The 26,943-nt window shown below is 33.5% G+C and overlaps 1 protein-coding gene across 1 annotated transcript in view; it reads left to right on the top strand.

The window, feature by feature from the left end:
* The first annotated feature begins 3,168 nt into the window (after positions 1 to 3,168).
* Positions 3,169 to 26,943, top strand: part of LOC126970521 (dopamine receptor 2-like) — a 119,048-nt gene continuing 95,273 nt past the window's right edge. Inside the window, exon 1 of the mRNA XM_050816482.1 lies at positions 3,169 to 3,391. The gene's annotated coding sequence lies outside the window, so the exon portion shown is untranslated. The remainder of the gene's footprint in view (positions 3,392 to 26,943) is intronic.

The following is a 26,943-nucleotide window of genomic DNA, read 5'->3' as shown; positions in this document are numbered from 1 at the left end:
AGCGGTAGTAGTATCTAGTAGTTATTAGAAATGACATCAATAAGTATTCTAAAGGAATCAATTTTGAGAAAATAAATGCCTTTTATGCCTTTTATAAGTTGTCAACACGACGAATGTAATGGCGGCAGTTTAAGTGTAACATATAGCTAGTTATTAGATTAAATATAAAATATGGTGTGAAATAAATCTTGCTTAGGTACCTACGTCTCATTAATAAGCTATTGTAAAGGATGAATGGACTGTAATTAATTATTTTGTAACGGCGGTTTCAAAGTGTGAGAAGAAAAGGGATGCCTGACCAACAAATTGGGTGAGGGTATCCCTATTCACGAACGATGCTTCACAATGGCTGACAGCACTAACTACTCTGCACATGATTCGAGAAAAGCTTGCGAACACAAATGCTACCAAGATTTTGGCTAACGGAATATGGTTTTCGTATCGCTTATGTCAGTGTTTTGGTTCAATCAAGAATCATGAGCGGCCCTCCATTATAATCAGTGGGGCGTATCATCAAATACACACTATTTCGACTACTAAACAAATAAAAAAAATAAAATATGTAACTCTTACGCAAAAATCTAGTGTAACAACATAGTTACAATTACACGCGTTTTAATCCTTTATAAGAATTTTATTTAATCTACTTGGTTTAGTAAAAATATTTGAATTTTAAGAAATGACACATTGAATTTTACAAATATCTACATAAAAACGTAACCCTATATTTTCGACTTTAAATAGTAGAGTTAGTATACGTGGTCATACATAATAGTTATTTATGCAACTGTTGTGTAAAAAGGGGTATTAAAACATGAATGTGGATTTATCACACGAGGCGAAGCCGAGTGTTATAATAGTATCACATTCGTGTTTTAATACCTAATTATCAACAGTTGCATACAAGACTTTATCTACACCCAGAATATGAATCCTCTAAAGTCTAAAAGATTCAAGAACAGTTAGCTTACTGCTAACATTAAAACACCAGTCCTAGTAGTAACCTAATATCATTCATTACTGATTATATACAAATAAAGATAAATTAATGAAACAATTATTTATTTTAGTAGTAATTTACATTTTGTATAGTGAAATTATTAAAATTCACTCGAATATAACGTTCTTTTGCAGCGTTTAAAATGAATCGCTCATTTTTTGTAAACAAAACAATAAAAATATCGAAGAAAAATGGCGGGGATTCGAATAACCTACTTTTTTTTTAACGGCGCGCGATAAGAATGTGGCTGTCTGTTGAAACTCTTTGCGCATGAAGAGATAAAAAAAAACATAGGAGTGTTGTTATGAAATTCAGTACAACATTATAACACTCTTTTGGATGATGTAATGGTTATTAGAACATTGGGTGTTTTAATGTTGGCAATAAGCTAACTGTTTCAGAATATTTAATAGAGGATTTAAAGCATAGGTGTAGATAAAAAGTATTCACGCGTAAACTTGAGAACTTCTTCCGTTTTTTTATCGTGAGTTAAAAATTAAAACTGTTAAATAAGTTTTTATATTTTAATTTTAATCAGTTTGATTTCATTGTAAGTCTGTTCAGACAGTTTACATGACAGTGATCAGCTGTAGATCACTGTACTGTAATCCTCGTGTACCCTCGTCCGTACGATAAGACAACAGGGGACGCTGCTTCCGGCGCGACCCGAATGACGTCATCAACATTAACCGGTAGACCAGCACGCAAAAACATAATATTTAATTTAATTTTAATGCACAATGTATTTTATGCTACAACATTTCGGAAAATATCTTTATATAGATGTGACAACCAGGCTGAAAGCGCCTCATTTATTACGTACAAATATTTAGACGGAATAGTTGTATCAAAAACCATTTCTAACAAATTTTCTATTTGTTTATTTGGTTGGCTATTGGATATTTTGACTGAAACCGACTCTAGCAAGTTACAAATTGTAAACAAAGAAGTGCTGACGCAGCAGACGTTGCTTTGCCAAATAGCTTTAGTACGCCGCGCCCGTTCATATGTACTGAAATGTCATTGATTGAATTATTTGTATAGGTATTTCTAAGTCAAAAATATATTGGTTCCGGATAAGTAATCGCCAACAAACTTATACTAAACCTTCCCCGATATACGCTGCATCTTATGGTATAAGTTTTATTCCAATAGGTTCAGTAGTTTTTGCAGTATAACCGAACTAAAAACGGAACTCCATTTATTAGTATAGATTATGTTGTAGCAAACAGATCTCAATAGCTATTTATATTTATATTTTCAATTAATTTTTTATTATGGAAAAAGGGATGAGACGAGCAGGACGTTCAGCTGATGGTTATTGATACGCTCTACCCATTACAATGCAGTGCCGCTCAGGATTATTTAAAAACCCAAAAATTCTGAGCGGCACTACTTCGCTCTTCACCTTGAGATATAAGTCTCAAGTCTCAAATGTCTGATGATGTTATGTCTCAGCGCAATTGCGATGAAGCTCATAATTTTAGGTTCAATCAATAATTCTAATTGTCGATTATATTGGGCGGATACCAATCAACATAAGGTTATCGTCTTATGCATCTCGTCACTATTTCACGTTAGCTTTATACACACACCTACGAGAAGAATAGACAAATAATTACCAGTGGGAGGCTCCTTTGCACAGGAAGGCGGCTAGATTATGGGTACCACAACGGCGCCTATTTCTGCCGTGAAGAAGTAATGTGTAAATATTACATAGTGTTTTGGTCTGATGGACACCGTAGCTAGTGAAATTACTGGGCAAGTGAGACTTAGCAACTTATGTCTCAATGTCACGAGCGCAATTGTAGTGCTGCTCAGAACTATTGGGTTTGTCAAAGTCAATCAAGCAATTGTAGGTTTCACGAAGTGTCAATTACCATCAGCTGAACGTCCTGCTCGTCTCGTCCCTTACTGTCATAAAAAAACTCCACTAACTAGTATACTTAGTTTACGGTCAAATAACTTCTCTTTCTACTTCCGAAAGATAACATACAAGTGCAGATGCTTACGTCATTTACAAATCTAGATCGAAAATTGAAAAATATTTTATTTTTATACATATTATAAGTCAGGACTTGCGCACTAAGCGCTTTGTGTTAGTGAATGTAAGTTGTCAGCGGTGACTCTAGTCAGTAGAGTTCGAGAAAAGCACTGAACTGCGTTGATATCGCGGAGTTTTCGCGCCCAAACTCGTGAAGCAATCTTTAATATCTTACGTAAAATATTAAATACTTTCAACGTCAGTGTCTATGATTGTTTCAGAAAATTCCGATGTGATTATGTAATATGGGTTGAGTATTGTGTTGTGGTCTTGTTTAATTAATATTAATGTGAACTTGTTTTTTGACCGTGTTTACTATACATTGGTTCCTAGTGTAAAACTATCAGGTAAGATATTTTTTTTCAATTTTAGCAATACTTTAGTAAATATTGTATATTTCGTAATTACATAAAATGAACCTAAAATTACTGTAAAAGTTTAAGTGTCAGAGTTGATTTTAGATTCGTTATAAATATACAAAAAATATACATGGTGTTATCGTTAAGTGTGACCAGGTTAAGATTACAAATCAAATCAAATCAAAATCACTTTATTCATGACACTTATGAATGTCAAAGTATTTTTTTTTCTTATTGAATCTACTGCTACTTCGTAAAGGGTTGAGCTAATGAGAAAAAGTATTTTTACTTTTACATTTGCTCGGTAACTATTCCAGATATTAAATAAAACTTTAAACTGATATCGAAAGAACCCTATCTAATCAGTACATAACTTTTTAAAAATCATACAAGAAGTATCCAAAATTTTTATATTAAACACTTCCAAACATTTAGTGTGAGGTTTTTATTTTTTTTGGGATTTCGCTAGTTCCGCGAGTTTAAAGAATTTCTTTAAAATTAATACGACTATTACGAGCACCTGTGACCATAATTGATTGTAAAATCAACGAAAGTTTGGCATAAATACATTATGATTATTTTATCTGATAATTAATTAGTTTATATTAATTTCAACAGCACAAAATATCATAAAAGAGTTGTAAAGGCACCGTCCGAATTGACAGGTGACCCAAGTTCTGGACAGAATTTCGGTTAGACGATAAAATCAAAATCACTTTATAGGTCATGTAGGTCACGGAAATGACACTTATGAATGTCAAAAAAATATTTTTTCTTATTGAATCTACCGCTGTATCGTAAAGGGTTGAGCTAATGAGAAGAAGTAGCAAGAAACTCATTGATAAGTTTGGCAGTTTGGCCATACACAGACGTTGCTAGCTTCATGGACCTTACCTTACCGGCCGACTACGATCATCATTAACTATTTATGATTAGAAATTAATAGATTAAGTCTTATGTGTAAAAAAAGACATCAAATTGTAAAAAAATCTTCAGAATAATAAAATATCATCATTTTTAAAGCGATTTACAGTACTAATTATTTTCAATTTTGAGTAATCTAAGATGATGTATATTTTTCCGGAGAGGAAAAAGAGGAAAGCCAGCTTCACTCGAAGATATTTCCTTAAAATATTGCAGATATGCAAATCGAAAGGCCAATGTTGCTATCACAAAATAATCGATATTTTTATTTTGTTTTATCAAATCAAATCAAAATCACTTTATTCATGTAGGTCACGGAAATGACACATATGAATGTCAAAAAAATATTTTTTCTTATTGAATCTACCGCTAGTTCATAAAAGGTTGAGCTAACGAGAAGAAGTAGCAAACTCATTGTTACTCTTTTGTATCAAGATTTACATTTTCATCGATTTACAGATCATTTCAATTACAATATAATATGTAAAGTGATGCGACAAACATAACCTACACATACGATATCTATTGGTGTCAACAATAGGTGATACATCATATCTTACTAAAATGCACTAATAAGTGCTAATTAATTTGCTATCAGTACCGTTAACCACAGATTATAGACAAAAACAGTTGGAAAAGTTAATTCTATTATGTTATGTTAAATATTAATAAACACAATAAATGATGAAAAATGTACAATTAAATATTATTAATATTTAATTGTACATTAATTACTTAGATTAAGAATTTGTCTCCGCTGCGCTCCAACTAGATACCGCACGCGAAGTAGCAAAGTGCGGCTATCGCGTGTATATGTAGCGGAACATCCAAGTGGGCGTACACGAACCAGTCTCGAATGTGTGACGATGTAATTGAAACTAAATGGCCGGGTTGCGTAGTACAACTTCGTATAAATAATACTACAAGAAATTAGAAAGACACTGGGATCACATATAATCAGAAACTATTTTATTAATTTTAATGTAAAATAACACGAAGCGTATGCTACAAAATTTGAATGATGCCACTGAGAGTCAAGATGCCACGCACACAAGCATCTAATAGTTTCTGTAATAAAAAAGCTCTAAGTAGTGCAGTATCTAGTTGGAGCGCAGCGGAGATAAATTCTTAATCTAAGGTTAATAAGTTTGTTGTAAAACTCTCTTTGTTTCTTGAACATTTCAATTGACATATACATAATTTCAATGTCAGATTCATTGAACCTAACATGATACGCTTGAGTTATTCAATATAACGCCGAGAATTTGCCTGATTTTGTACGACATGTAACGAAAAGGTGATGAGCTCAACGACAATGTGAACTTGAAGGTACTTTGAACTTAATCTCGTTCGTAAGTGTGTTGATACAATAGTATTTGTGGTGAAATATATCATGAAACATCTTTCATTGTTTTAAGCTACATTCAAATTTATTGCCAATTAACGTACAATTTGTTATGTTTTTAAAGTTCACCCTCTCTTGGTTTAATACACAAATAAAATTTGAAAACAAAATTTTATAAACGATGCGGGACTTGAACCCACGACCTCCACGACTACTCGCGTTTCGTGCGATTGCTCCGCCAAGTGAGCTAACCGTTCGAGTGACATATTATCGTCATAAAATCTTGTATGCTTTGTTGAGGCTATCAACTGTAAAGTAGATCCTGTAGATGAAGCCACAACCTGAGAGTTGAACATAGCATACAACATTTTATGACGATACGTCACTCGAATGGCTAGCTCAGTAGGCGGAGCACTCGCACGGAACGCGAGTAATCGTGGGTTCGAGTTCTGCATCGTTTATAAAATTTATTTTCAAATTTTATTTGGATGTACAATATTCTCCAGATCAATTCAAATCCACTTGAAATTTGACATGTTCCTCAGATGTTTCATTAGCATCAAAATTTTTAAGGGCAAATAATCACTACATATTATATAACAAAGTCCTCCACCGCATCTGTCTGTCTGTCTGTTCCCGATAAACTCAGAACCTACTGCACCGATTTTCATGCTATTTCCACCAATTAAGGTTTTGGTATATAATAATCTATAATTTTTGTATACATTACCGATATTTGATGGAGATATCGGAAAATAATAAGGCGTCTGGGAGCTTTCAACGCAAACGCTGTCTAAACCCTTTGAGATATAACAAAATAATGTATAGTGGAGTTGTGTATCTTATATATGTCTATAGAAAAGTCCGCGAAGGCACATGTCTACCTCTTAAGAATGACATACTATATCTATTTAAATACTTTAAAAAATTGCCAATTATGCAGCGGTAATGTAAAATCTGTTTACACAAATACGATATTAACCCTTATCAATACATTACCACATATTATAAAATCATTCAGAAATACGTTTTCTGTTTAATTTTTTACTCATTAACTTTGATTTCATATTTCCAATGACTTAAGACTACATCATTAGGTACATACCGAAATACATCATACTATTTTCAATTGACATCGTCTGTCAGGTCAGCTAGCAAAATATAAAGTAAGATTTTAACAGAAGTAAATCTGTAACTAAAACATTATAATTCACTTACAGCATAAACACATTTGGCATTTTCATGATAAAAACCTAAAACAGCTTTTGTTAAAACTGCTGCACATTGTTTGATCAAGTATTTAAAGTATTTGCGAGGTTTACACAAAGGAGTTCGCTATAAACAAAAAAACTTTTTGTTAAATCAGTTTTATCCAATCTTACATAACGAATGGGTAGGCTACCGTTAGGTATCGCTTTAAGAGATCTCTTTCAATTACTTTCTGTTGCTAAAGTTAAATAGCACCTTTTTATACTTGTTCCTCGGTAATTTCTTTTCCTGAATATAGTAATTGGAAATCTAGATACTATTACAATAATGCTGAGAGCCAATTCTAAAGAAGATTTTCTGCGTAAAACCCTTTATATCGTTTCATCAATATTAATATTAAATTTAGTTGACGTCGTGAGCCACAAATTGAAGCGCATTTAGTTTATTTATTTAAGCGCGCGTGGGGTAAATCACAGACACATACCATCTCCATGGAACCACCCGCAACAGACAAAAATACTTTAAATTATTATTTTCACAAAGACATTCAAATAAACAGGACTTTCGCAAACATTCTTACATAATAAATAATTTTTTTAATTAATAGTCTCCAGGTAGTCGACGTAACTTTTCTTAGGGAACAACCCTGTAAGAATAGGTGTTGCGCAGGGTACTATTCTCGGTCTTTATACATTTATTTAGTTTATTCTTTAGTTAATATAAAGAATACAATTTAATTACGATATATATTTGCAGGTTTGTAATATAATAAATTATAATACTATTAATTAAGTTTTTACGAGCTTGCTGACAGTAATTGGTCATAAAATATTACCAAGGCCTTCATAAAATCCAACATGCAATGGCAACCTTTTAAAAAAAATCTTTGAATATTGTGGCAATTCCTGATTGAGTTACAACATCTGGTAGTAGACTACACTTAAAGTAAATAAATATGTCGTTATTTCTATCACAAAATACTAGCATACATTTTTATACATATAATCTATCCTTATGTTTAGCTTCCTCATCAACTTATCTTTCGCTGAAGACCTCATCTAGAGATATCACTCTCTTAACCTTAAGCTTCTTAGATACGCCCCAGTGTTTTCTTGAGATTTAATGAGAGGTGAACGTAAAGTCGTTTATCGTCCTCTTTACAAAAACTGTTTCTTTGTTTGGCTATTATCATATATTCTTAGCCAACTATACTATCATTCTTCTTAGATTGTTCTTGTTACTTTTCTCACGTTTTCTGCCTGCCAATTTCTAGTTTTGATTATTGCACTCTTAATTTCTGTTCCTATTTATTACTTTGGTTTCATTTTGACAATTTCACTTACATTTTCTTTATAATCATTAATGCCTATTTTTGAATATATTAAACATGCAAAAAGTTGGGTATTGTATTTAATCTTTCGTTTTTTCTTAATCCCGATGTCTGGCTTTTTTCTTAGAGACCAAAATATTTTTTATCTTGACTAACCAGCAAAACAAGAAAATCGAAAATAATTTTAAAATATATAGAGTTGGTTGTTCATAACCTATAGAATTATAACATAACAATACATATATAATTATAAATATATTTAACTAATAATTTCAATCATATATAATTTTTAATATTGAAAAGTGATACGTCGAATGCTTTTGAGAATCCGCTAGGTACTTACCGACGCAAAGGAGCCTTGATTGAAAAACATGGTTTTATTGTTAACCCTACTTTACTGTTCGACATCATTCTGAAATGATCCATACCGGTACATAAATTCATTCATTTATCAAAAATATTCATTCAGTAACTATCAGTTACTGGTACTAATGTTGTTTGTTGGTGATTTGTATTAGTATTATTATTGGTATTATTTACCAGGGAGAAATGTGCTCCTTTGCACATGATGCTGGCTTGATTATGGGTACCAAAATGGTGCCTATTTCTGCCGTGAAGCAGTAATGTTTAAACATTATAAATTACTGGGCAAATGAGACTGAACATCTTATGTCTCAAGGTGACGAGCGCAATTGTAGGGCCGCTCAGAATTTTTGGGTTTTTCAAGAATCCTGAATGGCACTGCATTGTAATGGACAGGGCGTATCAATTACCATTAGCTGAACGTCATGCTCATCTCGTCCCTTAATTTCACATAAAAAAACCACGCAACGAGTATATCTGTGACTGCTGCGACGTGAAATAAATTATTTGCGGAATTGTACTAGTATTTTCCTAACCCTGTAGTCATATAACAATCTTTAATATTATGTGAAATTTTATAATAAAACTCTTAAATAGCGAAAAATTTATCTGTCGAACGCTTTCTTCAAGAGTTATTGAATCTTGGAGGCAAATATAAATATTCAACCATTTAATTTGTTTTAAAAAAAACGTTTCTGTAGGTTGCGATGAGCAGCAGTCAAGGAGGTGCCTGGAATTATTTCTGAACTTTTTTTTAAAAATTTTGCTTTTGATGAATTCATTTATTTCAGTTATTTCAACTCAGCTACTTAAATAAATCATACTGGTGGGATTTATTGAAGAAGTTACTATATTAAATTATACTTTTATGATATAAATTTAACATGAAAATCGCTCTACAAAGTTAAAAAGCTCCAAACAATAGAAACGTAGAACTTAAAGTTCTTTTGTTCTTTACATAAATGCGAAACTAAAAATCTCTACAGCGATTTAGCCATGCACCCCGAACATGTAGCTATATACTAGAAAACCACTCGTAAAACTTTATCTGGAGAGTTGCATAATTTAGTTAGATCTAGGAATGTTTTGACGAGCCAATTTAGTTGTCTAATGTTTAAAAATACTGAACCAGTCCTTATAAATGTTGTGTCTTGTTGGATTTCTGTGGGTTACAACAAAATACATACTGAGTATAAAATATTTTGTTGTTTTTTATTGAATCGACACAGTAGCTTTATTTTTGAAGTTTCTAGAAAAATATGAACATGAATGATTGATTCTTTTGTAACCTCATGTCTGCTATCCTCGTAAAACAGATAGACAGACACTGCGAGGCAACGTTAGTCTTTTGTGGGGCGATGTTTAAGCTTTTACAACAAGATCCCAGAAAATGTTCAAAACAAAAGTATTACGTTATTCAAAAGAATTGTTAACAAACGTTTGTGTGGTAAAGGTTACTATAACATAAATGACATTCTTAATGATACCACAGATTGGGAATGGAGCGACCGCCCTCAGGTCTGAGGCATTCGTTTTGGAATGGGTGGTAGTTTTTGACTTTCAATAAGTGATGTCACATCCAATTTTAATTCTTTTTTTTTGTATTTGAATTTGTATATCTTTAACAGTGCTATTAAGGGTCTTTGTTAAAAAAAAGTTAAAATTGGTTGTGAAACCAGGTGCTCAGGACTTATTGTAACAGTTAATTTTGTTGGACAAAAAAATCACTTTGGACGAATACAGAATTACTGCAAAATCGAATGGCTGGTTTGGGTGTAATTTGTCCAGCTGGAAGTTAACGAGTCATTATGTTAAGTGAGTGAGACTGCGTCTGAGTGACACCAGATAAAACACCATTTTAGTACACCACGACAACTTGAGAGTTGAACAAGACATATCAAGATCGACGAACTATACGTCATTCGAACGGTTGGGACAGTTGGTAAGAGCGCTCGGACGGAACCTAAGAGGTGGCGGGTTCGAGTACCGCATCGTTGATAAATTTTGGTTACAATTTTAATTTGTACCATTTTAGTAACTGGTATACAAATTTCGAGAAGGAAATGTTATATTATCTGTGCGTGTACCATACTTAATTTTTTTATCTTAAATTGGACCAGTGCCAGGTTTTTGAAGTATATATTTAAATTTAAAATTTTTACATTAATGTTCATTTTACTCACTGTTATATTTTTTCTAGAGTTGAAATGCAAATGAAAAAATAGGTCAAAGACAAAAGTAGACCTAATTACTTACGTGTTTAGAATTTGAAAGATTATGTGAGAGCAAATTAAAATTAAAATTATGTAAGTAATTAAAACTACCTACTCCAGCCATAAGTCTTGTTACAAGTAAAAAATATTTTTTTTAAAAGTGCATTTCTGCGACGTAATGTTATATTAATGTAAATTATATTTTTTATACATATATTATATTATTGGAAAGGTTTAGGGGAGGCCTTAGTCGTTGAGGCGACTACTACTTAATTAATTTATTATAGTTAATGTAGTACTAATTAATATTTAATTTTTAATTAATTATAATCTAAGTTAATTTTAAGTACTTTTTTGTAAAAATTGAAATGTAGTAGAAATAAAGGATTTTTATATATTAATATACTTATTTATTGATTTATTGAAGCTTAAGCAATAAATAAACAAGAATTCTATTCAAAAGACTATCTGGCTACTAATATTAAATATATTTTTTTTATTTATTTATCATATTACAAATCCAGTATAAACAAAACTAGGTCCACTTAGCGTCTAAAAATCACAAAAGTTACCTACAATTAATGCAAATTATTAGTTAAGCATACGTCACAACTTAAGTTATTAACTAACATAATATCAGTGATAATAATATTGTTAATCTTAACACGATTACGCACTGTTTCAATGGGAAATCTATTCTATGCTAGTTTTTGAGATTTCAGATTCTTGATAACGGAGTGTAATTTGGAGCAGTCCAATTAGTCTTCTTGGACTGAACATCATTTGTTTTACAAGGGGTTCAGATCTCGGCCTGACGAGCCTCTTATAAAGTCCAAAATGTCGAATTTCAGCAAAGAAGTGTTTCCGGGACGATACGACTTGGGTACCTTCATAAAAAGCACGTACACCTACCTTTAAGACCAGGAACACTCCTGTTATTCCTCTGGTGTTCCAAAAGATTGTGGGTGGTGGCTTAAGAATTTCCATCTTATATCCTGAGTCCTGAACGACATTGTAATGGGAAGGGAATAATCACTTACCGTCAGATGAACTACTTGCGCGTCTTTTTCTCTAATAACAATAATCACTACTTACACACAAGTTATAATAATAATAATAATTAATAATACATTTCTTTATTGGGGCAACAGAGCCCCATATTTTGTTAGTAACAGGCTTAAAAAACTATGTTAGTATATTACAATTTCTACAATTTGCTTAATTAAAACATAAAACTTCTGATGACAATCTGAGACAGTGTGTTTTTATCGGAGAAGAACTTGATTCCCGCTATCATATTCAGGGTACTGTTTGAGCTCGAACGCAGCCTTGCCAGGACGGATGACGTCCTTTTCCTTATGATGGCATAGAAAACATTCGTTCGTGCTTCAGCAAACATGCCTGATGCCGAACAAAACCTCGGCAAGCCCAGCAGCATGCTCCCTCAGATTTTGTAGTCATGATGTCCGCCTCCTACGTGGCTTAAGTTTCCCTTTGATCTTTCTTTGCATGGCTATTTTAATGCTAAATGTTGACCACAATCGTATTTTGTTGGTCTATTGAATAATATGTTAAATCTTTACTTTTACCAAGTAAAGTTCATATAATACAATATGGGTTTGCGTTGGCCAAGCGCCAGGATATTTTTGGCGGATTCGTAAGATTGTAGCAATAAATCGAAACAAATTGCGTCCTTCTCCATGGAACCCTCAATCGCCTACACGATGTTCCTTCAAACCATAAATTATTTCATAGAGTGCCTTTGTTGATAAATGGTTTAATATATTCTTTGTTTATTTTTGTCACGCGAGATTCCATGTCGTAAAACAGGGCAGATGTGATTTACAACTTGGTTAATGTTGTTAAATTTCACTTTATAATTAAGCTAACGTATATAGAGGCAAACATGACTGATATAATATCATTTTATATTTGCAGGAGAATCCATCTTGGCAACCGCCTAGTAGTAAATGGCCAGTGATAATTCAATAAGACAATAATTAGGTTTATTTTTATGACAATAAGGGACGAGACGAGCAGGACGTTCAGCTGATGGTAATTGATATGCCGTGCCCATGACAATGCAGTGCCGCTCAAGATTCTTGAAAAACCCAAAAATTCTGAGCAGCACTATTGCGCTCGTCACGTTGAGACATAAGATGTTAAGTCGCGTTTGCCTAGTAATTCACTAGCCACGGCGCCTTTCATACCGAAGTACAATAATGCTCACACATTACTGCTTCACGGCAGAAATAGGCGCCGTTGTGATCCCATAATCTAGGCGGAACCCAGTGCAAAGGAGCCTCCTACTGGTATAAAAGGCTAAATTGATATATAGATGATGCGAGAAGGCTACCCGGTATTGACGAATTTTGCGATGATAATCTCCAGATTGTTTTAGAGACTCCAGTCTGTAAAACAATCCATAGAATTGGCTGTGAAGAATTATCCCGTGGAGATAATGCGTATTTTAATAACTGGTCTGAACACTACAAAGAACTATAGAACACCATTTTAAATGAGCTTCATATATTTAGCTATATATTATATATCTAACTGATACTTATATTTTTTTTAGCAAAAGAAGAATAGGTCTTTCCCTGGGAACAATATTTATAGAAAGAATAATTAGATGTATTTATAATTATTGTACATTGCCAAACTAAAAAAAATTTTTAGAAAAATTGTCACATACAATTTAGAAATCGTTTTATATCAATTCGAGTTAAGCCTAGAATTTTCCGAAAGAATCAATCGTAACTTTTACACTTTATCTTACTTATTGAGAGGTCGGGCAGAACCTTTTGAAACCTGCCAAAAACATAATATATCATTATCCCATGACATAAAGACGTATAAATCAATTTAATGGATTTATTTTGGTGATTTACTATGTTTCAGCATAACAGTTAGGGATCACTTAACAATACATTTCTATTAAAAATTAGTATATTTTTCCTTTTTCCTAATTATTTTTCAAATGATCTGTTCCGTGCACTTAAAAACAAGAGGTCATACATAGTACATGAACCATCCCAACCCCATTTTTATTATGTGGCGATTTCTACAGTTACATTCTGCAGTCTTTCCATGTTCCTAAAACTAAATTTGTGAGTGAAATTCTATCCAGGCTTGGATTGACAAAGATATATTAAAAAATCAAAATTCACTGTAAAGGTTGGCTTTTGTTGAAAGAGTTGATTGAGCTTGTCGGATAGTAAGTGGCAGTTTATTGCAAAGTGCACTCATGTGATACTTTTAACATTCGTCTTTTAATGCCCCTTATTACACAACAGTTGCATAAATAACTATTACCAATCTGACTACAGAGCAAATAATGATAAAAATACAAGCGATAAATATATTTTCACGACCCCTATAAAGAAGACCTTTCTTGGAATCTAGTCGGTCCTAACGACATCAATGGAAAGGATCTTCAGTGTAAGTATTCTAGATGGCCCTATTTATATTATTACACATCTAACAGTAATGGAATGTCTCGCTTTGTTCTGATTTAAAACAACATTTGTCAAGCCGTTTCTGTGTCTAAGTGTAGTTATACTGAGATCGTGAGCAAGTTATCTATGGAACAGGAGTCAAGCTTCCAGGTTAACTGATGAATGATAAATTTCTTCTATTTTAGGATTAAATATATTTATTTTCTCAATAAAAAAAATATCGTCACTTAAATGCGAACATTATATGATGTAATGATTTGTTCGCCGTTCTTTACATGTTTCAGTTCATTCATTATATCTAGGTATATTCTTAGTATCGTATATATTACAAATACAAACTATTTCAGACCTATTTTTATATAAAAACTTTGAAATAATGTAGTCTGATGATAACTTACATTTAAATGTTTTAAACGACTTACGGCCGTTTTCAATAACGTATCTCTAGTTACTAATATATTGCTATCACCGTTTAATGTCAAGATGTAAGTTAGCTTACTGCTTATATTAAAAAAGCCAGTCCTGGTAACCATTATATCATCCAAAGGAGTTTTATTGTGAAAACGGATGATGCAATGTTGTACTGAATTTCTTTACAACACTCGTTTCGATGATGTATTGGTTATTAGGATGTTGGGTGTTTTAATGTTGGCAATAAGCTAACTGTTTTAGAAACTTTAATAGACGATTTAAAGCATGGGCTTAGATACACATTATTACAATGTAATAAATTACTTATCATTATAGTCATTGAGTTTATTTCAATTTCATCCCAACAGAAATAGGATTAGTTGAACTTTTCTCAACAACTTCGTGAGAAACACAAACTTCAATATTATGAATGCGAAACGGATTCTAGCCTTATTTATTTAAAATAATACAATTCAAATTAGCTTTATAATTTCACAATAATAAACATAGACTTACTCGAGTGGGATGAACGGTTAGAGGCAAAATATGCAAATGTCGAAATTAGTCTTACCAAGTATTGTGTGGGAGGAAGAATTAATTAATTCTACTTCTCATTATATATTCATTGATTTTTTGTAGTAAAAACATCTTCAGCATATTAAGTAAATATGTTAAGTAAGTAGCTTATTATTTCAACATAATTATTATATTTAATAGTCGAAGCACTTTTTCTTTCTTGAAGGTAGCTACAGAAAATCAGTGTTGAGTTATACCCAACTAATAACACTTAAACAGTAAAAAACAAGGTGCTTACGGTTCATTACACCAAACACAGCGGAGGTAAAAACCAACGTACTTATAAATGACCAGAGATTGGAACGTGTGGACACTACGGTCTTCTTGGGTATCACGTTAGATAAAAAGCTTCAGTGGGGTCCATATATTGCCCAACTAGCAGATAGACTCAGCTCTGTAGCATATGCCGTTTGAAAGATTAGATAGTAAACAAATGTTGCGACCGCTGGATTAGTGTACTTCAGTAATTTTCACAGCATCATGACGTACAGTATTTTACTGTGGGGTCATGCTGCTGACATTGATATAGTGTTTGCTCTGCAAAAGAGACCTGTTTGTGCTATACATCAGCTTGGTTATAGACAGTATCTCATAGAAATATTTAAAGAAATAAATTTATCACTGTTCATTGTCAGTACATTTATGAAAATTTAATATACGTTCACAAAAATTATCACCGTTTTGCTCTTAATAGTGATTTTCATTATTATAACACTAGAAATAAGGGAACGTTGCTTAAACTAATTCTAGTAGGCTTCATAAGATACATAATAGCTTTAAGGGTAAATGTATACTTACACTGTTATAATAAAGTCCCAGCCACTGTTCAGGCATTATCTATAAATAAACTTAAATGTTTTATAAAAAAATGGCTCTCGTAAATCCTATTACTCCACAGCTGAATATTTAAGTGATCGGACAGCCTAGGACTCGATCATAATCTATATATAATATAATAGTCATAATTATTTTATAACTATAGAAATGACAGTGCAAAAAAAAAGAATGCTGGGAGAGTTTCTTGTGCCGCTTCTTCTCTCTCAGAGCACCATTTGTTTCCGAAGCGGTAGTAGTATCTAGTATATTAGAAATGACATCAAAAAAAAATTCTAAAGGAATCAATTTTGAGAAAAATAAATGCCTTTATGCCTTTAATATGCTGAGTAGAAATCCTTTTTGGGACAAAACGCTGCAAACACCACCTTATTATGTTGATATAGAATAAGAGGTACTTAGTTTTTTCTTTGTTTCTTGATGTATATAAGTTTTAATTAGATTAGACATGTATATTATATTCGTAATTATTTAGATAAGTGTTTCATATTATTTTTTATTATATTTTGTAAATGTTTGCCTGTATTTGTAGTGTTTATTCCAAATAAAGATACATTCACTCACTTACATACTTATCCTCCATAGCAAAAATTAAAACACTTCGTATCACCACTGTAAATTTTGAGTAAGTATTACTAACATTCTTTGAGTCTGTCTAAGTTTTTTTTAATAAATTAAATTATTATACATTACACATTAAATAAAATATCAAAACAAAATTAATCGAGGATTTGGGACTCGAACCCGCGATCTCTCGCGTTCCGTGCGTGTGCTCTTTCCACAGAGCCGACTGCTCCATTGACGTATCGTTGATAAATCTTGAATGTCTTGTGCAAATCTCAGTTTGTTTTATTTGTGTTATTAATCCCATGAGTGAGGGTTATCACTTCCAAAAATATAACAAATTTATTAGACATTAATTTAAGTTAGTTCGTGACCAACAAAATCGTAAGTCTGGTTCCAGTTCGTGAAAATATTGAATGAACTGAGTGAAAATATTGTCTTGTCAAGCTTACCACAATTTAAATTCAAGAATTGCATTCTAGAATTTGGTATTTTTATTTATTAATCTTAATAATATAAATTTAATAACCACGTGATGAAAAATTCCGAAAAATTAAGAGCATATTAAACATTGCACATTAGATATAAACCTATGTAAAAAAAATTGTTTTAAATTTTTATTTATCCATTTCGTTCGACATTTAACACAAACTATCCATCGTTAGTTATTCTTTTCTTTTCCACAAGTTAAACACCCGGTTTTTTAATTGGTATAAACGTGAAAATATTCTAATTATGCATTATTAGCTAAGAAGAACTTAGGTCTGAGGCATACTTTTCGGAATGGGTGGTAGTTTTTGACGTTCAATAAGAGTAAGAATTTGAATATATTATGTTGTATTTTTTTTATGAAGGAGGAGAACAAGGCCTCTCTCCTTATGGTAAGTAATCACCGCAGCCCATACTCTCTAGTAACACTAGAGGAATCACAGGAACGTTGCCGGCCTTATAAAGTACAGAATAAACGTACAAAAAATTATATGGTGAATATTTTTTTATTCTCTCTATAGTTCTTATTGTTGGGCGTGCGCTGTGGAAATTATAGTAGATGCCTTCGACTAAGGATTGGTCTCCGTTCCGCTCCAGCTAGATACTGCACTACATAAGAACAATAGCTTTTTTAATACGAAAACTATTAGCATCTTGTGTGCTTGACACTCAATGGCATCATACTGATGCTATGTGACCCTTGTGTCTTTCTTATTTCGGCCCGGCATTTTAGTTGCAATTATTAGTAAAGTTTAACAGAACATGTGGCATGTCAACGTCACACGTTGTTCGAAACTGGCTCCAGTACACCTTATACACTTGGGCGTTGCCACACTTTGCGACTACGCCTGCGGAGTCTAGTTGGAGCGCAGCGGAGACCAATCCTTAATCTAAGGTCGATGCATTAAAAAGTCCATATTTAATATTGATAAATGAACCAAAGCTGGAATAGGTCACCAGTTTCTTATACTATTTTTATCTTTAAATTCAACTTTGACATTGTCTAGTATGAAATCGTAGAATAATCGCGGTTTCCGATACATTAAGTCACAACGCTATAGCAAAAAGGTTAAGTTTCTAGGAAACCATCAGTCTTGCAGGCGCCCGACAGGCTCGATCGATTCTATCCGTTTTAAGTCTAAAAGTTAGGAAGAAACTTAAATGTAGGGATCATATATAATTTTGATAAAGAACTTGATGAACATTTTCGAAAATTTAGTTCATCTCTACAACTTTTAACTGTTATTACGTTAAAATTAATGTGTAGTGATTCAATGAGTATCTTACCAGGCACCTCCTTTGCACGAGTGGGAGGCTCCTTTGCACTGGAAGCCGCCTAGATTATGGGTACCACAACGGCGCCTATTTCTGCCGTGAAGAAGTAATGTGTAAATATTACATAGTGTTTTGGTCTGATGGACACCGTAGCTAGTGAAATTACTGGGCAAATAAAACTTATGTCTAATGGTGATGAGCGCAATTATAGTACCACTCAGAATTTTTGGGTTTTTCAAGAATCCTGAGTGGCACTGCAATGTAATGGGTAGGGCGTATCAATAACCATCAGCTGAACGTCCCGCTCGTCTCGTCTCTTATTTCATAAAAAAATATAAAGCTACACGCGCAAATTCGTTTTATAGATTTTTTATTCAATTTTTGAACCTAGGAATGGGGTATAGGGGGAGAGCCAGATATCCTATAGGTAGGCCAAAGAAATGGAACAATCAATACCTACCCTAAAGTTAATATTAGTAGACGATGCTTGTAGTCGTTTCTTGTTGACAGAATGTAGATGTTATAACACCTAATTAAATTATGTTTAAGCTGTCCCAATACAAAGTTTATATTTTTTTGATCTACACCATAGGTTCTCAACGTGGGCGATAACCCCTTGTGGGCGTTTGAGACTTTCGGGGGGGCAGTAGAAGACCCAGAGAAAATTAGGGGGCATTGAGATGGCGCAGATGTGGCGTGGGTAGATTAAAAAATACAGTCTAAAAAGGCAAAAAAATACACAAAAATAATGTAGAAAAAACATATTATAAATCGGGCGGTGAGCAAATAAGGTTGAGAAAATATGATCTCTACTTATCATCGTATACGCTCGTTTGTCCTACTCTTCTATAAAAAGATCGATTTAATGAATTAAGTAAAAAAAGAGCTCATAGCGGTGTAAATTTGGCACTCTAATGCTAATACTATAAATTTTCTATGATTCTTCAAAACTAAGCTGACCCACCATTTTACCATTCCTAGCGTTCACAGAATACTTTCTCTTCAGACAACCTACACATTACATTAAATACATATATAATATTTTAAAGTGAAGTAGTAGATTCAATTAGATAATATTTATGTTTTTAAAATCTATTTCCTTAATTTTGACCACAATTGAGGCTAAAGTACAATGGAAAATATCCACTGAAAGAAAGAAAGATGCAAAAGAAAGATGCAATAGTAATAGAACGTGTAAATGAGCGATTTTCTATCAATATTGGTTTTATTTTATGGATAAGAGGAATTCTTTGGTCAAAGTTGAAAACTATACTGTGGAGGAGCGCAACACATCCAGATGGTGAAGATGGTAGTAAGATTATAATTAAGTTATTGACATCTGCTGCCAAGTTGCAATTGGGTGGCAAGAGCTCAAATAGCTCCTTGATACACTCCTCGTTATAAATGCGAAAGAAGACACCATGAAGTTCTTCTCCACGTGGCCTTGGCACCAAGTGATGGAGCCGTTCAGAGATTACTAGAATCCCGACTATTCTTGCAGCGATCAAACGGTTCGCGCAGATACTAGGGTGCAACTGTCTCAGCCGACACAATAAATAAAAGTAACCAGTTCACACGAGCCAGCAGCTCCGGGCAATACAAGGATCTATGCATCAGTTTATGTTATGTATTTCATTATAACTCAGTAAAATAATACCGGGGAGAGGTTTGATATAGCTTAGCATGGTATCCGAAGATCGCAAATCGAAAAAGAGGCAACAAAAAACTACGGAAAAAGAGGGGAAGCCTTAGCAGTGGAATAAAAAAAATAACTAACTAGTAAATATGTGTATGTAAATGGCCAACCAAATTCATGAAATATTGAGTTTATCGCTTCTAGAATCATTTAAATAAATACGAGACAAATTTGTAAAGAAACGGATCCGCAGAAATGAGGGTTCAAATATTTGCGATGGCTTTACTTATTTTATTAATTTGTTAAAATGTGTTTATCCATTTAGTTTGGAACTAGATTAGCGTATTGAAATATTAGTGATTAGAAATTCTTTTTAGGAATTAGAAATATAATCAACTCCAAACATATTCCATGTTTCTACATCAATATCGAGATTTATTATCTTAACAGTCAATATACTCGTATGTGTATGTGCGTATTATTTTACTCATTGATTGGTTGGTACATAAAGTTTTATCTAGATTTTCTTTTTTTGAAGTGAAAATTTCTTTAGTGGCGTTGAGCACTTTTCTTTGGATGGGTATAAAATGTTAAACTCGCGTCATGACAGGTGACCTGATGGAAAGTTCGTAAGACAGTCGTTGAAATTATGGATGGCAGTTGATTTTTCTGAGAAATAAACTTTTTAATCTATAGTAATTGTAATAGTTCTGAAGTGTTAATTTTTATGTAATATAAATTGTAATTTTTGTGTACGATAAATAAAGCAATTCGTGCGAAATTATTCCCTAACCATTCCAAAATAATTTTCAAAAATTCACAAAGTTAATGTTCAGGTTTTCACTTTTGCTGGAACTCCCTGAGTGCAACCCGTTTTTATTCTTCTTCTAACATTTGTTTACATCTTTTGCACTTCTTATACTTAACGTTCTAAATAGCACTTATAGAAAAATTTTAATACACAACAATTAAACTATTTACTATTTATTTTTGAAGTGAAAACTTCCTTAGCATCGTTGAAAGTCGATGAAACAAAAAGCGCGCCGGTGCAAAGATACAAACACTTACATTCATACGATTTCACGTTGAAGAAAATGAGATATTAAGCATTATACACTGTTTTGGTACCAGGAGATTATAGTTGAACAAGAGATTGCCTTATGTATGACGCGAGTTTATCTTAATATATTCTGATGTCATACGCACGACGTATTACTACATAGACACCAGGAGAACATAAATATGGTAGCGGTGATAGTAATGTCTTTCATAGCTGTTGAAATCATGTGTCAGCCTACCAGCATATACCAGGACTTCATATGTAGTTTAAGGGTTCTTGCACAATGCAGGTTTCACTTCTGACATGACGTGTACTTTGTACGCACGCAATTTTTTGTAAAGAAACTTGCTGTTCAGCTAGTGGAAAACGAATAAATATATCCCGGATCCTGTGATCTTTAAATATAAATAAGAGTTAAGTCACGAATCCTACTTAAAAGGCCAGTAAAGGGTAAACGAGGAAAACATTGTGGGTTGCTCGCTCTTACCCTTTTAATGAAAGTGACAAATATAAACAAGGCTTATTTCAGACTTAACATAAGGCTTGGCTTTTATTTAGCAGTATTATAAATATAGTGAAGAATGTTATGACATCATGATTTTTATTTCAGTTTTATATGTATTTTAGTCTCTTGTGACTGCTATTGGGATACATTTTTCTTTGATATTTATATAAAAAAAAGTGTGTGTGAAGTTATACATATTTGGCCTAACAAAGCAAAAATCATTAAAATTATTTATTCCTCGTACTTTTCAACGTTTGTAGAAAGAACAATATTGTAACGATGTCTTTGACAATTCATTATTAAATATATCGAATACGGCTGTATGGGCCCTTTGCCTATCCTACTAATGGATGAAGAAACCAAAAATAAAAATAACGAATGTAGCAAACATCAGAAAATTTTAGGAACCAACTTCACCCTGTTACTTTTGTGTTACAGTGGTGTGAACGCAACTTATAATTTCACTCTCATAATTTTTTTTCCTAACGTGCCTAAAGAAGTATAACTTCAAAATTGCGCTATTTTTTATGGATGTATATAAAGAGCATGTATATAATAGATTCAAATATGTCATGTCATCAAAGTTTGCCATAGTAGTTTCTTTTAATTGACAACCTTACCTGACAGTTCCAACATTATATAAAACTTTTTTTTATGATAATGACGTAGGTACTGAAAGAGAGGTTTTTATTTTTACACACACACTTCTTATAATAACTGTATTTGGGCAGAGTTTCCTCTTAGAATTCACAATAAGTAATGAATACTCGATTTTTTTTTGCGCCCAGACGAAGAGAAAGGCCTACCCTTCGGGATAACGACGGGAGGGAGGTGGTGAATGCTCATGTATACCAACGCAGTCTTAGTCTGCGTTGGTTATGTGGAACTCACGTAAACCCTAAATGCTTACCAACCAAACACCACCTGAGGTTGGCTTTGGGTAAGTTCCCTCTAAACCTTCATCGAAGGCGACCTTCTCTTGGGGAGAGAGAAGTGCAAGTAGCTCTCCCTATGGAGTATCCGCTGGGATTACCTTAGCACTCTAGCTTATATAGTCACGATAGCCAACCGCGATACTGCTACCAACTGTTTTGTTGTAGTGCCAACTAATTAAATTTACACGTATCAAATTAAACTAAAGATCTGAATATTTTATTATAGTTATTTATAATCTTAAAACTGAAGTGATAGTAATATAAAATACTAATACTTACAAAGTAACTAATAAAAGCAGTTATAAAAAAAAATTATTAAATGGGATATCCTATGGCTTCATGACGTTGGTGGTTCTTTTTAACACATTAACACCATATTAATTACTAATCAAATTTTTTTTTTATGAAATAGGAGGACAAACGAGCGTACGGGTCACCTGTTGTTAAGTGATCACCGCCGCCCACAATCTATTGCAACACCAGAGGAATCACAGGAGCGTTGCCGGCCTTTAAGGAAGGTGTACGCGCTTCTTTTGAAGGTAACCATTTCGTATCGTCCCGGAAACACCGCACAAGGAAGTTCATTCCACAGCTTAGTAGTACGTGGAAGAAAGCTCCTTGTAAACCGCACTGTGGAGGACCGCCACACATCCAGATGGTGGGGATGATATCCTAACTTGTGGCGTGTCGTGCGAAGGTGGAATTCGGCGGCAGGGATCAGGTTAAACAGCTCTTCAGAACACTCCCCGTGATAAATTCGGTAGAAGACACACAATGAAGCGACGTCTCTACGCAACGCCAATTGATCCAGCCGTTCACAGAGCACTGGGTCCCCGACAAATCGAGCTGCTCTGCGTTGCACGCGGTCAAATGGATCGAGCTGATACTGGGGTGCGCCAGACCAGAGATGACGGCAATACTCCATGTGTGGCCGGACCTGCGCTTTGTAGAGCGCTAGTATGTGCCGGCTTGAAGTATTACCGTGCTCTATTAATTAATTCACTTTTGAAGTAATTTATTTCGTTATCGCTACCCTTATCCATATATCCTTATAAAGGTGAATGTAAGTTTCTTTGTTACGCTTTCACGCCTACACCACTGATCCGATTTTGACTAAATGTATTACATGTATAGATAAGAGCTTGGGAAAGGACATAAGGGGTTGAAATAGGGGGTAGAAGTTTGTATGAAAGTTTGTCAGTATCGAAGATAACACCATGAAAATTTGTATGTAGGAACTGCATAAGACAATTAGTTATGTTTCAAAGTGATAACCCACACTTCTGGGATTAAATTTATTACACAAATAAAATTTGAAAACAAAATTTTATTAAGGTGCGGCACTCGCATCCGCGAACTCTCGCGTTCCGTGCGATATAATTGATAAGAACAAAAAACTTGATAAGTATAAGTAAATAATTAACTTAACAAAACGTATTAAAATTTAGACCTATGTGGGGATGAAAAAGGGGAATGAAAGTTCTATAGCTGGTAGCTTATAAAAATGTATTAACCACAGCAGTTCGTAGTGTATTATTTGCAAAGTGAGTATATTATAAAATAAAAAATGCTGCTCAAAGTAACTATTTCATGCGCACGAAGTCGAGGGTAAAGTTATATTTTAAATGCAAATATATGTTTGTTACTCTTTCATACCTTTACTGACTTTAAGTTAATTTATTCCCGATATATTTAAGTTCCCAAGAGAGCGCAACTCAGATGTTATGTAGTAAATACACGTACCAAATTGTGTCACAGTTCAAGGACATATAAAGTTGTTATCAAACTAAATACGTTATAAGCAGAAGTTAACTCTTTATCTAGCTGAAGCAGAGTCGGATTACGAAAAAGGGAATTTTGTTATCCGCTTTCCACAACAAAACATAGGGTTGACAAGTTATATTTATGTACCACACCTGCTTGGAAGCTGCTTATTCAAGTATTCATGTCACAACTACGGCGAAAATGCCTCATTTATAACGTTGCAGGTAGATTTTGTATGAAAATCCTTAACTGGGTTGAGCTTGATGTTATTGAGCTAGGTTTAAATTCTTTTAAAAAAATTATTTCACACACAAGTGTAGTATAGATCATTATGTACATAGATACTTACAAACATACAATACTCGGAAATAAATATACATATTCATTATAAAAATGATGCACCTACCGGGATTCGAAACCGGGTCCAGTAGGCAGGGTTCTAGCCACCGGGCCATGTGTTATCAACGTTGGCACGACACGCTTCGAACTCGAATATCATTCTCGTCATCTTAATGTGTGGCGTTCCTCAACAGTGCGATTTGAAATGAAATTATCTGCCACGTACAACCAAACTGTGAATTGAGCTTACTTGCACGGTTTTTCCAAGACAACACGACATGGGTACCATTAAATAGGCGTAAACTTTTCTGAAAGGCCAGCAACGTTCCTTTGGTCAAGGAGCATGAAGACCGTAGTGAGCTTAACCTCGAGTTACCCATACGCTCGTTTGTCATCATATTCCATAAAAACATACGATGATACTAGAATGTGTGGGAGGCTCCTTTGCACAGGATGCCGGCTAGATTATGGGTACCACAACGGCGCCTATTTTTGCCGTGAAGCAGTATTGTGTAAGCATTATTGTGTTTCGGTCTGCAGGGCGCCGTGGCTTGTGAAATTACTGGGAAGTCGAGACTTAACATCTTATGTCTCAAGGAGATGAGCGCAATTGTCGTGCCGATCAAGAATCATGAGCGGGACCACATTGTAATGGGCAGGGCGTATCAATTACTATCAGATGAACGTCCTGCTCGTCTCGTCCATTATTTTCATTAAAACAAAGTATTGATGCCCTCGACTTCGTCTCAAATCAAATCGCTTTGTGAACTATTATTTCTCTTTTGATAATATAACGGTGTATTTAATTTAAAATTTATTATCTAGTGTTCTATCAGAAAATCAAATAGGCACTAAATTTGCCGCAGTCTAATTTATCTAATAAATTATCAGCAAACTAATAATTGCTTATCATATCTCGTTTAATGTTACAATTCATAGCTAACTTAGAAATAGACAGGTTAAAGTGTTTAATAAATTAAATTCTCAACAAAGTTTATGGAAATTAAATCGAAATATTACGCGCTACAGAAATTGTTTTAATTACTCACCCTTTATCAAGGGTTTTGACAGATACTAAGAAACTATTTCTACAGTAAAATTATTAGTGTAAGTTATAATGGGTATATAATATTACATTAATAGGATGTCAATCGCAAAATTTTAATTCTATTAGAATAAAAAAGGTTTGTGGTCTAAAATTTGATCGGTAAAATTATAATGTATAGATAGTTTTTTTTTTATGAAAATAAGGGACGAGACGTGCCCTGCCCATTACAATGTAGTGCCGCATTCAGCATTTTTGAAAGATCCAAAAATTCTGAGCGGCACTACAGTTGCACTTGTCACCTTGATACATAAGATGTTCAGTCTCATTTGCCAGTAATGTTAAAACATTACTCCTTCACAGCAGAAATAAGCGCCGTTGTGGTACCCATAATCTAGCGCTACTTCGTAAAGAGTTGAGCTAGTGAGAAGAAGTAGCAAGAAACTCATTGCATAAAGATATACATCTTCATATAATATGTAAGAAGATGCAACAAACATACTCAAACGTCAAATAGTCAATGCCTTACACGAGTAAGGCAAAAAAGTAAATGAATATTAATACAAAACAAAAGTTATCTAGTACAGTAGCTGCATCATCCACACACACCGTAATTAAATAGAGGTATTCTGTGAACATTATATATAAAAATATATATATATAAAAACTTTTAATAATCTGAAGCAGAGTCTCCGGAAACAGAATCATCCTGCCACCACAAGCAGCGCCCGTTCACGTGCATGACGCATGAGCCATTCGCCAGTACTAACGGCCGTTCACAATATTCAGTCTATCTCTTACTTGAGATAAAAATCGTAACTATCGTTGACTTTTCTGTCCCAATAAACTTATCGACGGTAACTCACCTTATCTGTATACGCTGTCTGTCAATGGGACGACGTATATCTGACAAGCGATAGAAGTTCGTATGGAAATTTCATTTCATGCGTCCTAATATAAGGCGATAAGAATGACTTATCGCATATATTGGGACAGCTTCAGATTATTGACCGTTAATTACTGACAGTAGAAGGTATTAATTTATCTCTATCTATAGATAGTATATTGGGAACGGCCGTAAGAGAACATTCGGTAAAACGAATTCATGTCAACAGATGTCGCTGTCTTCCCAAGTAACATATTACAATATATTTAAAAGTTGTAATCAGTAACTCATGAGTGCTATACTTTGATAGTTTAACCCCCTTATTCATAATAGTCTGCTAACTTAAAACATTGCTAATTCTCACTCTGTCTTCTTTTAT

This window comes from Leptidea sinapis, chromosome 21 (genome assembly GCF_905404315.1).
Source record: "Leptidea sinapis chromosome 21, ilLepSina1.1, whole genome shotgun sequence".
Classification (NCBI taxonomy): Eukaryota; Metazoa; Arthropoda; class Insecta; order Lepidoptera; family Pieridae; genus Leptidea; species Leptidea sinapis.
This window is presented reverse-complemented; position numbering and strand designations above follow the sequence as displayed.